This window comes from Panulirus ornatus, unplaced genomic scaffold (genome assembly GCF_036320965.1).
Source record: "Panulirus ornatus isolate Po-2019 unplaced genomic scaffold, ASM3632096v1 CTG_793_pilon, whole genome shotgun sequence".
Classification (NCBI taxonomy): Eukaryota; Metazoa; Arthropoda; class Malacostraca; order Decapoda; family Palinuridae; genus Panulirus; species Panulirus ornatus.
In genome coordinates this window covers 1-12,322 of record NW_027265358.1, presented here as the reverse complement: position 1 = coordinate 12,322, position 12,322 = coordinate 1, and the positions used below count along the sequence as shown (strand labels likewise).

The 12,322-nt window shown below is 54.0% G+C and overlaps 1 pseudogene; it reads left to right on the top strand.

The window, feature by feature from the left end:
* The first annotated feature begins 732 nt into the window (after nucleotides 1-732).
* Nucleotides 733-8,377, top strand: LOC139748557 (uncharacterized; annotated as a pseudogene).
* The last annotated feature ends 3,945 nt before the right edge of the window (nucleotides 8,378-12,322 follow it).

Below are 12,322 nucleotides of genomic sequence, written 5' to 3'. Positions count from 1 at the left end.
GTTTGCGGCGAGAGTCACGCAGTACAGGAGAGAGATGCTTAGGATGAGAGTCAGGCAGGACAGGAGAGAGAGGCTTGGGACGAGAGTCAGGCAGAAGAGGAAGGAGAAGCTTGAGAAGAAAGTCAGGCAGGTTAGGAGAGAGAGAATTCGGACGAGAGTCAGACAGGACAGGAGAGAGAGAGAGAGAGAGAGAGAGAGAGAGAGAGAGAGAGAGAGAGAGAGAGAGAGAGAGAGAGAGAGAGAGAGAGAGAGAGAGAGAGAGAGAGAGAGAGAGAGAGACGCTTGGTGACGAGAGTCAGGCAGGACAGAAAAGAGAGTGTTGAGACGATAGTCATGCACGATACGGGAGAGAGGATTGCAACAAGAGTTCGGCTGGACAGGAGAGAGATGCTTTTGACGACAGTCAGGCAGGACAGGAGAGAGAGGTTTGGGACGAGAATCAGGCAGGACATGAGAGAGAGGCTTGGGACGAGAGTATGGAAGGAAAGGAGAGAGAGAGGTTTGGGACGAGAGTCAGGATAGACAGGAGAGATAGGATTGAGAGGAGAATAGGCAGGACAGGAGAGAGAGGTTTGCGGCGAGAGTCACGCAGGACAGGAGAGAGATGCTTAGGACGAGAGTCAGGCAGGACAGGAGAGAGAGGCTTGGGACGAGAGTCAGGCAGAAGAGGAAGGAGAAGCTTGAGAAGAAAGTCAGGCAGGTTAGGAGAGAGAGAATTAGGACGAGAGTCAGACAGGACAGGAGACAGAGAGAGAGAGAGAGAGAGAGAGAGAGAGAGAGAGAGAGAGAGAGAGAGAGAGAGAGAGAGAGAGAGAGAGAGAGAGAGTCAGGCAGGACAGAAAAGAGAAGCTTGACACGATAGTCATGCACGATAGGGGAGTGAGGATTGCGACAAGAATCCGGCTGGACAAGAGAGAGAGGCTTTCGACGAACGTCAGGCAGGACAGGAGAGAGAGGCTTGGGACAAGAGTCAGGCAGCACAAGGGAGAGAGAGGCTTGGGACGAGAGTCAGGATAGAAAGGAGAGAGAGGATTGGGAGGAGAATAGGCAGGGCAGGAGAGAGAGGTTTGTATCGGGAGTCACGCAGGACGGGAGAGAGAGGCTTGGGACGAGAGTCAGGCAGGACGGAAGGGAGAGGCTTGAGAAGAAAGTCAGGCAGGTTAGGAGTGAGTGGATTCGGACGAAAGTCAGTCAGGACAGAGAGAGAGAGAGAGAGAGAGAGAGAGAGAGAGAGAGAGAGAGAGAGAGAGAGAGAGAGAGAGAGAGAGAGAGAGAGAGAGAGAGAAGAGAGAGAGAGAGAGAGAGAGAGAGGCTCGAGACGAGAGTCAGGCAGGAAAGAAAAGAGAGGGTTGAGACGATAATAATGCGCGATAGGGAGAGAGGATTCCGACAAGAGTCCGGCTGGACAGGAGAGAGAGGCTTGGGACGACAGTCAGGCAGGACAGGAGAGAGAGACTTGGGACGAGAGTCAGGTTAAACAGGAGATAGATTCTTGGGACGAGAGTCAGGCAGGACATGAGAGAGAGGCCTGGGGCGAGAGTCAGGCAGGACAGGAGAGAGAGAAACTTGTGACGAGAGTCAGGATAGACAGGAGAGAGAGGATTGGGATGAGAATAGGCAGGACAGGAGAGAGAGTCTTGGGACGAGAGTCAGGCAAGAGAGGAGAGAGAGGCTTGGGACGAGAGTCACGCAGGACAGGAGAGAGAGGCTTGGGACGAGAGTCAGGCAAGACAGGAGAGAGAGGCTTGGGACGAGAGTCAGGCAGGACATGAGAGAGAGGCTTGGGACTAGAGTCAGGCAGGACAGGAGAGAGAGGCTTGGGACGAGAGTCAGGCAGGACAGGAGAGTGAGGCTTGGGACGAGATTCAGGCAGGAGAGGAGGGAGAGGCTTCAGACGAAAGTCAGGCAGGTTAGGAGAGAGAGGAATCGGACGAGAGTCAGACATAACAGGAGAGAGAGAGAGAGAGAGAGAGAGAGAGAGAGAGAGAGAGAGAGAGAGAGAGAGAGAGAGAGAGAGAGAGAGAGAGAGAGAGAGAGAGAGAGAGAGAGAGAGAGAGAGAGAGAGAGAGAGAGAGAGAGAGAGAGAGCCTTGGCGACGAGAGTCAGGCAGGACAGGAAAGAGAGGGTTGAGACGATAGTAATGCACGATAGGGGAGAGAGGATTGCGACAAGAGTTCGGCTGGACAGGAGAGAGAGGTTTGGGACGACAGTCAGGCAGGACAGGAGAGAGAGGCTTAGGACGAGAGTCAGGTTAGACAGGAGATAGATTTTTGAGACGAGAGTCAGGCAGGACATGAGAGAGAGGCTTGGGACGAGAGTCAGGCAGGACAGGAGAGAGAGAAACTTGTGACGATAGTCAGGATAGATAGGAGAGAGAGGATTGGGAGGAGAATAGGCAGGACAGGAGAGAGAGTCTTGGGACGAGAGTCAGGCAAGAGAGGAGAGATAGGCTTGGGACGAGAGTCACGCAGGACAGGAGAGAGAGGCTTGGGAAGAGAGTCAGGCAAGACAGGAGAGAGAGGCTTGGGACGAGAGTCAGGCAGGACATGAGAGAGAGGCTTGGGACTAGAGTCAGGCAGAACAGGAGAGAGATAGGCTTGGCACGAGAGTCAGGATAGACAGAAGAGAGAGGATTGGGAGGAGAATAGACAGGACAGGAGAGAGAGGCTTAGGACGAGAGTCAGTCAGAACTGGAGAGAGAGGCTTGGGACGAGAGTGAGGCAAGACAAGAGAGAGAGGCTTGGTACGAGAGTCACGCAGGACAGGAGGGAGACCCTTGACTCGAAAGTCAGAGAGTTTGGGAGAAAGAGGATTCGAACGAGAGTCAGACAGGACAGGAGAGAGAGAGAGAGAGAGAGAGAGAGAGAGAGAGAGAGAGAGAGAGAGAGAGAGAGAGAGAGAGAGAGAGAGAGAGAGAGAGAGAGAGAGAGAGAGAGAGAGAGAGGCTTGGTGACGAGAGTCAGGCAGGACAGAAAAGAGAGGGTTGATACGATAGTCATGCACGATACGGGAGAGAGGATTGCGACAAGAGTTCGGCTGGACAGGAGAGAGATGCTTGGGACGACAGTCAGGCAGGACAGGAGAGAGAGGCTTGGGACGAGAATCAGGCAGGACATGAGAGAGAGGCTTGGGACGAGAGTATGGCAGGAAAGGAGAGAGAGAGGTTTGGGACGAGAGTCAGGATAGACAGGAGAGAGAGGATTGGGAGGAGAATAGGCAGGACAGGAGAGAGAGGTTTGCGGCGAGAGTCACGCAGGACAGGAGAGAGATGCTTAGGACGAGAGTCAGGCAGGACAGGAGAGAGAGGCTTGGGACGAGAGTCAGGCAGGAAGAGGAAGGAGAAGCTTGAGAAGAAAGTCAGGCAGGTTAGGAGAGAGAGAATTCGGACGAGAGTCAGACAGGACAGGAGACACAGAGGAGAGAGAGAGGAGGAGTGAGAGAAGAGAGAGAGAGAGGGGAGGAGAGAGGACGAGAGAGAGAGAGGAGGTGAGAAGAGGAGAGAGACGAGAGAGATGAGGAGATGAGGAGAGAGAGAGAGACGCTTGGTGTGACGAGAGTCAGGCACGAAAGAGAAAAAGAGTGTTGAGACGAAGTCATGCACGATACGGGAGAGAGGATTGCAACAAGAGTTGGCTGGACAGGAGAGAATGCTTGGGACGACCTCAGGCAGGACAGAGGAGAGAGAGGTTTGGGACGACAGTCAGGCAGGACAGGAGAGAGAGGCTTAGCGAGAGACAGGTAGACAGGAGAGAGAGGTTTGGGAGACAGTCAGGCAGGTCATGAGAGGAGAGAGGTTGGGCGAGAGTCAGGAAGGACAGGAGAGAGAGAATTGCGACGATAGTCAGGATGGACAGGAGAGAGTGGATTGGGAGGAGAAAGGAGGCCAGGAGAGAGAGTCTTGGACGAGAGTCAGCAGGACAGGAGGAGAGGGGTTTGGGGAAAGAGAGTCAGGAAAGGCAAGAGAGAGGGGCTTGGGACGGAGTTAGGCAAGACATGAGAGAGTGGCTTGGGACTAGAGTCAGGGCAGAACAGGAGAGAGATAGGCTTGGCACGAGAGTCAGGTAGACAGAAGAAGCTGAGGAGGATTGGAGGAGAATAGACAAGACAGGAGAAGAGAGGCTTGGGGCGAGCGTCAGCAGGACAGGAGAGAGAGGCTTAGGACGAGTCAGGCAGGACAGGAGAGAGTGGCTTGGGACGAAAAGTGAGGCAAGGGACAAGAGAGGCTTGGACGAGAGTCACTAAAGGACAGGGAGGGGACCTTGAGTCGAAAGTCAGAGAGTTTGTGAGAAAGAAAGATTCGAACGTGAGTCAGACAGGACGGGAGAGGAGAGAGGAGAGAGGAGAGAGGAGAGGAGAGAGAGTAGAAGAGAGAGAGAGGAGATGGGAGATTGAGAGAAGGAGGGATGAGAGAGAGGGAGATGAGAGGAAGGGAGAGGAGAGGAGAGAGAGAGAGAGAGGGATTGGTGAGGAGGTCAGGCAGGACAGAAAAGAGGGTTTGATCGATAGTCAGGGCCTGATAGGGAGAGAGGATTGCGAGAAGAGTTCGGCTGGACAGGAGAGAGATCTTGGGACGACAGTAAGGCAGGACAGGAGAGAGAGGCTTGGAACGAGAATCAGGCAGGACATGGAGAGAGAGGCTTGGACGAGAGTATGGCAGGAAAGGAGAGAGAGAGGTTTGGGACGAGATGTCAGGATATTGAGAGAGAGAGGATTGGGAGGGAATAGGAGGGACAGGAGAGTGAGGTTTGCGGCGAGGAGTCAGGCAGGCAGGAGAGAGAGGCTTGGGACGAGAGTCAGGCAGGAGAGGAAGGAGAGCTTGAGAAGAAAGTCAGGCAGGTTAGGAGAGAGAGGGAATTCGGACGAGAGTCAGACAGGACAGGAGACACAGGAGAGAGAGAGAGAGAGAGGAGAGATGAGAGGAGAGGGAGATGGAGCGAGGAGAGAGAGAGAGAGAGAGTAGAGAGACAGACACCAGACAGACAGAGGCTCGTGACGAGAGTCAGGCAGTACAGAAAATAGAAGCTTGACACGATAGTCATGCACGATAAGGGAGAGAGGATTTCGACAAGAATCCGGCTGGACAAGAGAGAGTGGCTTGGGACGACAGTCAGGGAGGGACAGGAGACAGAGGCTTGGGACAAGAGTCAGGCTCCACAGGGGGAGAGAGGTTTGGGACGAGAGTCAAGATAGAAGGGAGAGAGAGGTTTGGGAGGAGAATAGTCAGGCAGGAGAGAGAGGTTTGTGGCGGGAGTCACGCAGGACGGGAGAGAGAGGCTTGCGACGAGAGTCAGGCAGGACGGGGAGAGGCTTGAGGAGAAGTCAGCAGGTTAGGAATGAGAGGATTCGGACGTAAGTCATTCAGGACAGAAAGAGAGAGAGAGAGAGAGGAGAGAGAGAGATGAGGAGATGAGAGGGAGTGATGAGAGGAGATGAGAGGAGAGAGAAGAGAGTAGAGAGAATAGATGATGAGAGAGAGGAGAGAGTGACGAGATTGAGAGAGAGAGAGAGAGGAGATGGAGAGAGAGATTTGAGTGAGAGAGACGAGAGAGAGGAGAGAGGAGAGCCTTGGCGACGAGAGTCAGGCAGGACAGGAAAGAGAGGGTTGAGACGGTAGTAATGCACGATAGGGGAGAGAGGATTGCGACAAGAGTTCGGCTGGACAGGAGAGAGTGGTTTGGGACGACAGTCAGGCAGGACAGGAGAGAGAGCCTTAGGACGAGAGTCAGGTTAGACAGGAGATAGATTTTTGAGACGAGAGTCAGGCAGGACATGAGAGAGATACTTGGGACGAGAGTCAGGCAGGACAGGAGAGAAGAGAAACTTGTGACGATAGTCAGGATAGATAGGATAGAGAGGATTGGGAGGAGAATAGGCAGGACAGGAGAGAGAGGTTTGTGGCGGGAGTCACGCAGGACGGGAGAGAGAGTCTTGGGAAGAGAGTCAGGCAGGACGGGAGGGAGAGGCTTTGAAGAAGAAGTGACGGCAGGTTTAGGAATGAGAGGATTGCGGACGAAAGTTCATTCAGGACAGGAAGAGAGGAGAGAGAGAGAGAGAGAGAGATGAGAGGAGATGAGTGAAGAGAGAGAGGAGAGAGAGAGAGGAGAGAGGAGAGAGAGAGAGATGAGACAGATGAGAGAGAGAGAGAGAATGAGAGAGAGAGAGAGAGAGGAGAGGATTGGTGACGAGAGTCAGGCAGGACAGAAAGAGAGGGTTGATACGATAGTCATGCACGTGTGCGGGAAAGGAGAGAGAGAGGTTTGGACTAGAGTCAGTATAGACTAGGAGAGAGAGAGGATTGGGAGGAGAATAGCAGTACAGGAGAGAGAGGTTTGCGGCGAGAGTCACGCAGTACAGGGAGAGAGATGCTTAGGACGAGAGTCGGCAGGACAGGAGAGAGAGGCTTTGGGACGAGGTCAGGCAGAAGAGGAAGGAGAGAGCTTGAGATAGAAAGTCAGGCAGGTTAGGAGAGAGAGAATTCTGCGAGAGTCAGACAGGACAGGATACAGAGATTGAGAGAGAGAGGTGCGAAGTGTAGGATGAGATGAGAGAGATGAAACCGGAGAGGAGAGGAGAGATGAGATGGAGGAGGTCGACGCTTGGTGACGGAGTCAGGAGGACATAAAAGAGAGTGTTGGAGACGATAGTTATGCACGATACGGGAGAGAGGATTGCACAGAGTTCGGCTGGACAGGGAGGAGATGCTTGGGACGACCAGTCAGGCAGGACAGGAGAGAGAGGTTTGGGACGAGAATCAGGCAGGACATGAGAGAGAGGCTTGGGAGGGGACGAGGAGGTATGGCAGGAATTAAGATAGAGAGGGTTTGGGACGAGAGTCAGGATAGACTGGAGAGAGAGGATTTGAGAGGAGAATAGGCAGGACAGGAGAGAGAGGTTTGCGGCGAGAGTCACACAGGACAGGAGAGAGATGCTTTGGACGAGAGTCAGGCAGGACAGGAAATAGAGAGGCTTGGGACGAAGGTCAGGCAGAAGAGAAGGAGAAGCTTGAGAAGAAAGTAGGCAGGTTAGGAGAGAGAGATTAGGACGAAAAGGGTCAGACAGGACAGGAGAGAGAGAGAGAGAGAGAGAGATTGATGGAGACGAGATGATGAGCGAGAGAGGAGAGAGTACGAGGAGAGTCAGGCAGGACAGAAAAGGAAGCTTGACCGATAGTCATGCACGATAGGGGAGTGAGGATTGCGACAAGAATTCCGGCTGGACAAGAGAGAGAGGCTTTCGACGAACGTCAGGCAGGACAGGATGAGAGGGCTTGGACAAGAGTCAGGCAGCACAAGGGAGAGAGAGGCTTGGGACGAGAGTCAGGATAAAAGGAGAGAGGAGGATTGGGAGGAGATAGGCAGGGCAGGAGAGAGAGGTTTGTATCGGAGTCACGCAGGACGGAGAGAGAGGTTGGGACGAGAGTCAGCAGGAGGAAGGGAGAGGTTGAGAAGAAAGTCAGGCAGGTTAGGAGTGAGAGGATTGGGAAGAAGACAGTCAGGGGAACAGGAATGAGAGAGAGAGAGAGGAGAGAGAGAGAGAGAGAAGAGATGAAGAGAGGGGATGAGAGGAGAGAGGACTGAGACTTTTAGAGTGAGAGATGAGAGGAGAGAAGAGAGGAGAGAGAGAGAGAGAGAGACAGAGAGGCTCGAGACGAGAGTCAGGCAGGAAAGAAAAAGAGGGTTGAGCGATAATAATGCTTGATGGGGGAGGGGAGGATTCCGACAAGAGTCCGGTGGACAGGAGGAGAGAGGTTTGGGGGGACGATAGTCAGGCAAGACATGAGAGAGAGACTTGGGACGAGAGTCAGGCAGGATATGAAAGAGAGGCTTGGGACGAGAGTCAGGCAGGACATGAGAGAGAGGCCTGGAGCAAGAGTCAGGCAGGACAGGAGAGAGAGATACTTGTGACGAGAGCCAAGATAGACAGGAGAGAGAGGATTAGGATGAGAATAGGCAGGACAGGAGAGAGAGTCTTGGGACGAGAGTCAGGAAGAGAGGAGAGAGAGGCTTGTGACGAGTCAGGCAGGACATGAGAGAGAGGCTTGGGACTAGAATCAGGCAGGGCAATAGAGAGAGGCTTGGGACGAGAGTCAGGCAGGACAGGAGAGTGAGGCTTGGTACGAGATTCAGGCATAAGAGGAGGGAGAGACTTCAGACGAAAGTCAGGCAGTTTAGGAGAGAGAGGATTCGGACGAGAGTCAGACATAACAGGAGAGAGAGAGAGAGAGAGAGAGAGAGAGAGAGAGAGAGAGAGAGAGAGAGAGAGAGAGAGAGAGAGAGAGAGAGAGAGAGAGAGAGAGAGAGAGAGAGAGAGAGAGAGAGAGAGAGAACCTTGGCGACGAGAGTCAAGCAGGACAGGAAAGAGAGGGTTGAGACGATAGTAATGCACGATAGAGGAGAGAGGATTGCGACAAGAGTTCGGCTGGACAGCAGAGAGAGGTTTGGGACGACAGTCAGGCAGGACAGGAGAGAGAGGCTTAGGACGAGAGTCAGGTTAGACAGGAGATAGATTTTTGAGACGAGAGTCAGGCAGGACATGAGAGAGAGGCTTGGGACTAGAATCAGGCAGGACAATAGAGAGAGGCTTGGGACGAGAGTCAGGCAGGACAGGAGAGTGAGGCTTGGTACGAGATTCAGGCATAAGAGGAGGGAGAGGCTTAAGACGAAAGTCAGGCAGGTTAGGAGAGAGAGTATTCGGACGAGAGTCAGACATAACAGGAGAGAGAGAGAGAGAGAGAGAGAGAGAGAGAGAGAGAGAGAGAGAGAGAGAGAGAGAGAGAGAGAGAGAGAGAGAGAGAGAGAGAGAGAGAGAGAGAGAGAGAGAGAGAGAGAGAGAGAGAGAGAGAGAGAGAGAGAGAGCCTGTGCGACGAGAGTCAAGCAGGACAGCAAAGAGAAGGTTGAGACGATAGTAATGCACGATAGAGGAGAGAGGATTGCGACAAGAGTTCGGCTGGACAGGAGAGAGAGGTTTTTGACGACATTCAGGCAGGACAGGAGAGAGAGGCTTAGGACGAGAGTCAGGTTAGACAGGAGATAGATTTTTGAGACGAGAGTCAGGAAGGACATAAGAGAGAGTCTTGTGACGAGAGTCAGGCAAGACAGGAGAGAGAGAAACTTGTGACGATAGTCAGGCAAGAGAGGAGAGAGAGGATTGGGAGGAGAATAGGCAGGACAGGAGAGAGAGTCTTGGGACGAGAGTCAGGCAAGAGAGGAGAGAGAGGCTTGGGACGAGAGTCACGCAGGACAGGAGAGAGAGGCTTGGGAAGAAAGTCAGGCAAGACAGAAGAGAGAGGCTTGGGACGAGAGTCAGGCAGGACATGAGAGAGAGGCTTGGGACTAGAGTCAGGCAGAACAGGAGAGAGATAGGCTTGGTACGAGAGTCAGGATAGACAGAAGAGAGAGGATTGGGAGGAGAATAGACAGGACAGGAGAGAGAGGCTTGGTGCGAGAGTCACGCAGGACAGGAGAGAGAGGCTTAGGACGAGAGGCAGGCAGGACAGGAGATAGAGGCTTGGGAAGAGAGTGAGGCAAGACAAGAGAGAGAGGCTTGGGACGAGAGTCACTCAGGACAGGAGGGAGACCCTTGAGTCGAAAGTCAGAGAGTTTGGGAGAAAGAGGATTCGAACGAGAGTCAGACAGGACAGGAGAGAGAGAGAGAGAGAGAGAGAGAGAGAGAGAGAGAGAGAGAGAGAGAGAGAGAGAGAGAGAGAGAGAGAGAGAGAGAGAGAGAGAGAGAGAGAGAGAGAGAGAGAGAGAGAGAGAGTCAGGCAGGACAGAAAAGAGAAGCTTGACACGATAGTCATGCACGATAGGGGAGTGAGGATTGCGACAAGAATCGGCTGGACAAGAGAGAGGGCTTTCGACGAACGTCAGGCAGGACAGGAGAGAGAGGCTTGGGACAAGAGTCAGGCAGCACAAGGGAGAGAGAGGCTTGGGACGAGAGTCAGGATAGAAAGGAGAGAGAGGATTGGGAGGAAAATTTGGGCAGGGCAGGAGAGAGAGGTTTGTATCGGGAGTCACGCAGGACGGGAGAGAGAGGCTTGGGACGAGAGTCAGGCAGGACGGAAGGGAGAGGCTTGAGAAGAAAGTCAGGCAGGTTAGGAGTGAGAGGATTCGGACGAAAGTCAGTAGGACAGGAGAGAGAGAGAGAGAGAGTCGAGAGGATGAGAGAGGAGAGAGATTGAGAGGAGAGAGAGAGAGGAAGGGGAGAGAGATGAGGGGAGGAGAGAGAGAGATTCGAGAGGGAGGAGAGAGAGAGAAGAGAGAGAGAGAGAGAGAGAGAGAGAGAGGCTCGAGACGGAGTCAGGCAGGGAAGAAAAGAGAGGGTTGAGACGATAATCATGCTTGATAGGGAGAGAGGATTCGACAAGAGTCCGGCTGGACAGGAGAAGAGAGGTTGGAACGATAGTCAGGCATGACATGAGGGAGAGGGGACTTGGGACGAAGTCGGGGCGGGGAAAGAGGAGGGGGGACGAGTTCGGGCGGAAAGTACGAGGTTAGGATAAGGGGGGGAAAAATGGGGGTGGGAGGAGTTGGAAAACCCCAAAACAGGAGAGAAAGGAGAGGGAGGAGAGAAAAGGAGTGGGGGAGGAGAGGGAAGATGAAGGGAAGAGCGAGGAGAGAGAGGAGGGAGAGAGAGAGGAGAAAAACCTCGACGGGTCAGCAGGAAGGGAAAAAGAGGGGTTGGCGATAGTAAGCACGTAGGGGAGGGTTTGCGACAAGGTTTCGGCGGCGGAGGAGAGGTTTGGGACGACAGTCAGGCGGACGGAGAGGAGGTTTTGGGAGAGTAGGTTTAGACGGGAGATAGATTTTTGGAGAGAGTCGGCGGACATGGGAGGGCTTGGGACTGATTAGGGGAAAAAAATGGAGAGGTTGGGACGGGTCGGGAGGAAGGAGATGAGGCTTGGTCGAGATTCAGGCAAAAAGAGGAAAAGGGCTTAGACAAAAAGTCGGGGAGGTTGGAGAGAGGGGATTGGACGAGGTCGACATAACGGGGGGAGAGGAGAGAGGAAGAAAAGGGGAAAGAGAAAAGAGGGAGAGGAGAAAAGGGGGGGATGAAGAGGAGGGGGGAAGGAGAGGTGAGAGAGAGAGAGAGAGTAGAGCATTGGCGACGGAGTCAGCGGACGGGGAAAGGAATTTTTGGACATGTATGCACGATAGAGGAGAGAGGTTGCGACAAGAGTTCGGCGGGACAGGAGGGGGTTTTTTGGGGACAACGCGGAAGGAGGAGAGAGAGGCTTAGGACGAGAGCGGGTTAGACAGGGATGATTTTTGAACGAGAGCGGGGAGGACATAGGAGGGTTTTGGGACGAGAGTAGGCAAAAGGAGGGGAGGGGAAAATTGGCGATAGCAGGAAGAAGGGGAAGAGGGATTGGGAGGGAATGGCAGGAGGAGGAAGTTTGGGACGAGAGTCAGGAAAGGGAAAGGAGAGGAGGGCTTGGGCGGAGTCAGCAGGACAGGGGGGGAAAAAGGGCCCTTTTGGAGGAAGTCAGGAAGACAGGAGAGAGGTTGGGGGAGGGGTAGCAGGACAGAGGAGAGGGGTTGAGCAGGCCGACAGGAGAGAGAAGGTTTGGGGAAACGGGGTGGGAAAAAAGGGGGGTTGGGAGGGGAATGACAAGACAAAGGGAGGGCTTGGGCGACGTCCGCGGACGGGAAGAGGCTTGGGGCGAGAGAGGCGGAAGGAGAAGGGTTGGGGAAAAGGGAGTGAGGCAAGACGGGGGCCCTTGGGGAGAGAGTATCAGCGGGGGAGCCCTTGGTGAAAGCAGAGATTTTTGGGAGAAAGAGTTCGAACGGAGTCAGACAGGACGGGAGAGAGAGAGAGAGGGAGAGAGAGTTGGAGAAGAGAGAGAGATGAAAGAGGAGGAGGGGGTTGGGAGGAGAGAGAGGAGAGGGAAAGGGGAGAGAGAGAGGGGGAAGAGGCGAGAGAGGTCGGGGGGACGAAAAAAAAAGTTAACGATGTCTTTGCACTGGGGAGGGGGTTCGACAAAAATCCGGCTGGACAAGAGAGAGGGCTTGGGAGGGAAATCAGGGGGAAGGAGAAGGAGGGCTTGGGCAAAGAGTAGGGAAAGGGGGAGAGAGGTTTTGGGCGAGGTCGGGATAAAAGGGGAGAGAGGGTTGGGAGGAGATGGGCGGGGCGGAGGAGGGTTTTTGGGGGCCCGAAGGGGGGGGAAGGTTGGGGCAGGCGGGGGGCCCGGGGAGGGGGGAGGGGGCTTGAAAAGAAAGTAGGGCAGGTTAGGGGGAGGAAAATTCGGACGAGAGTCGCAGGCAGGAGAAGGAGAGAGAGAAGAGAGAGGAGAGAGAGGGAGGAGGGAGAGCGGGGGGAGAG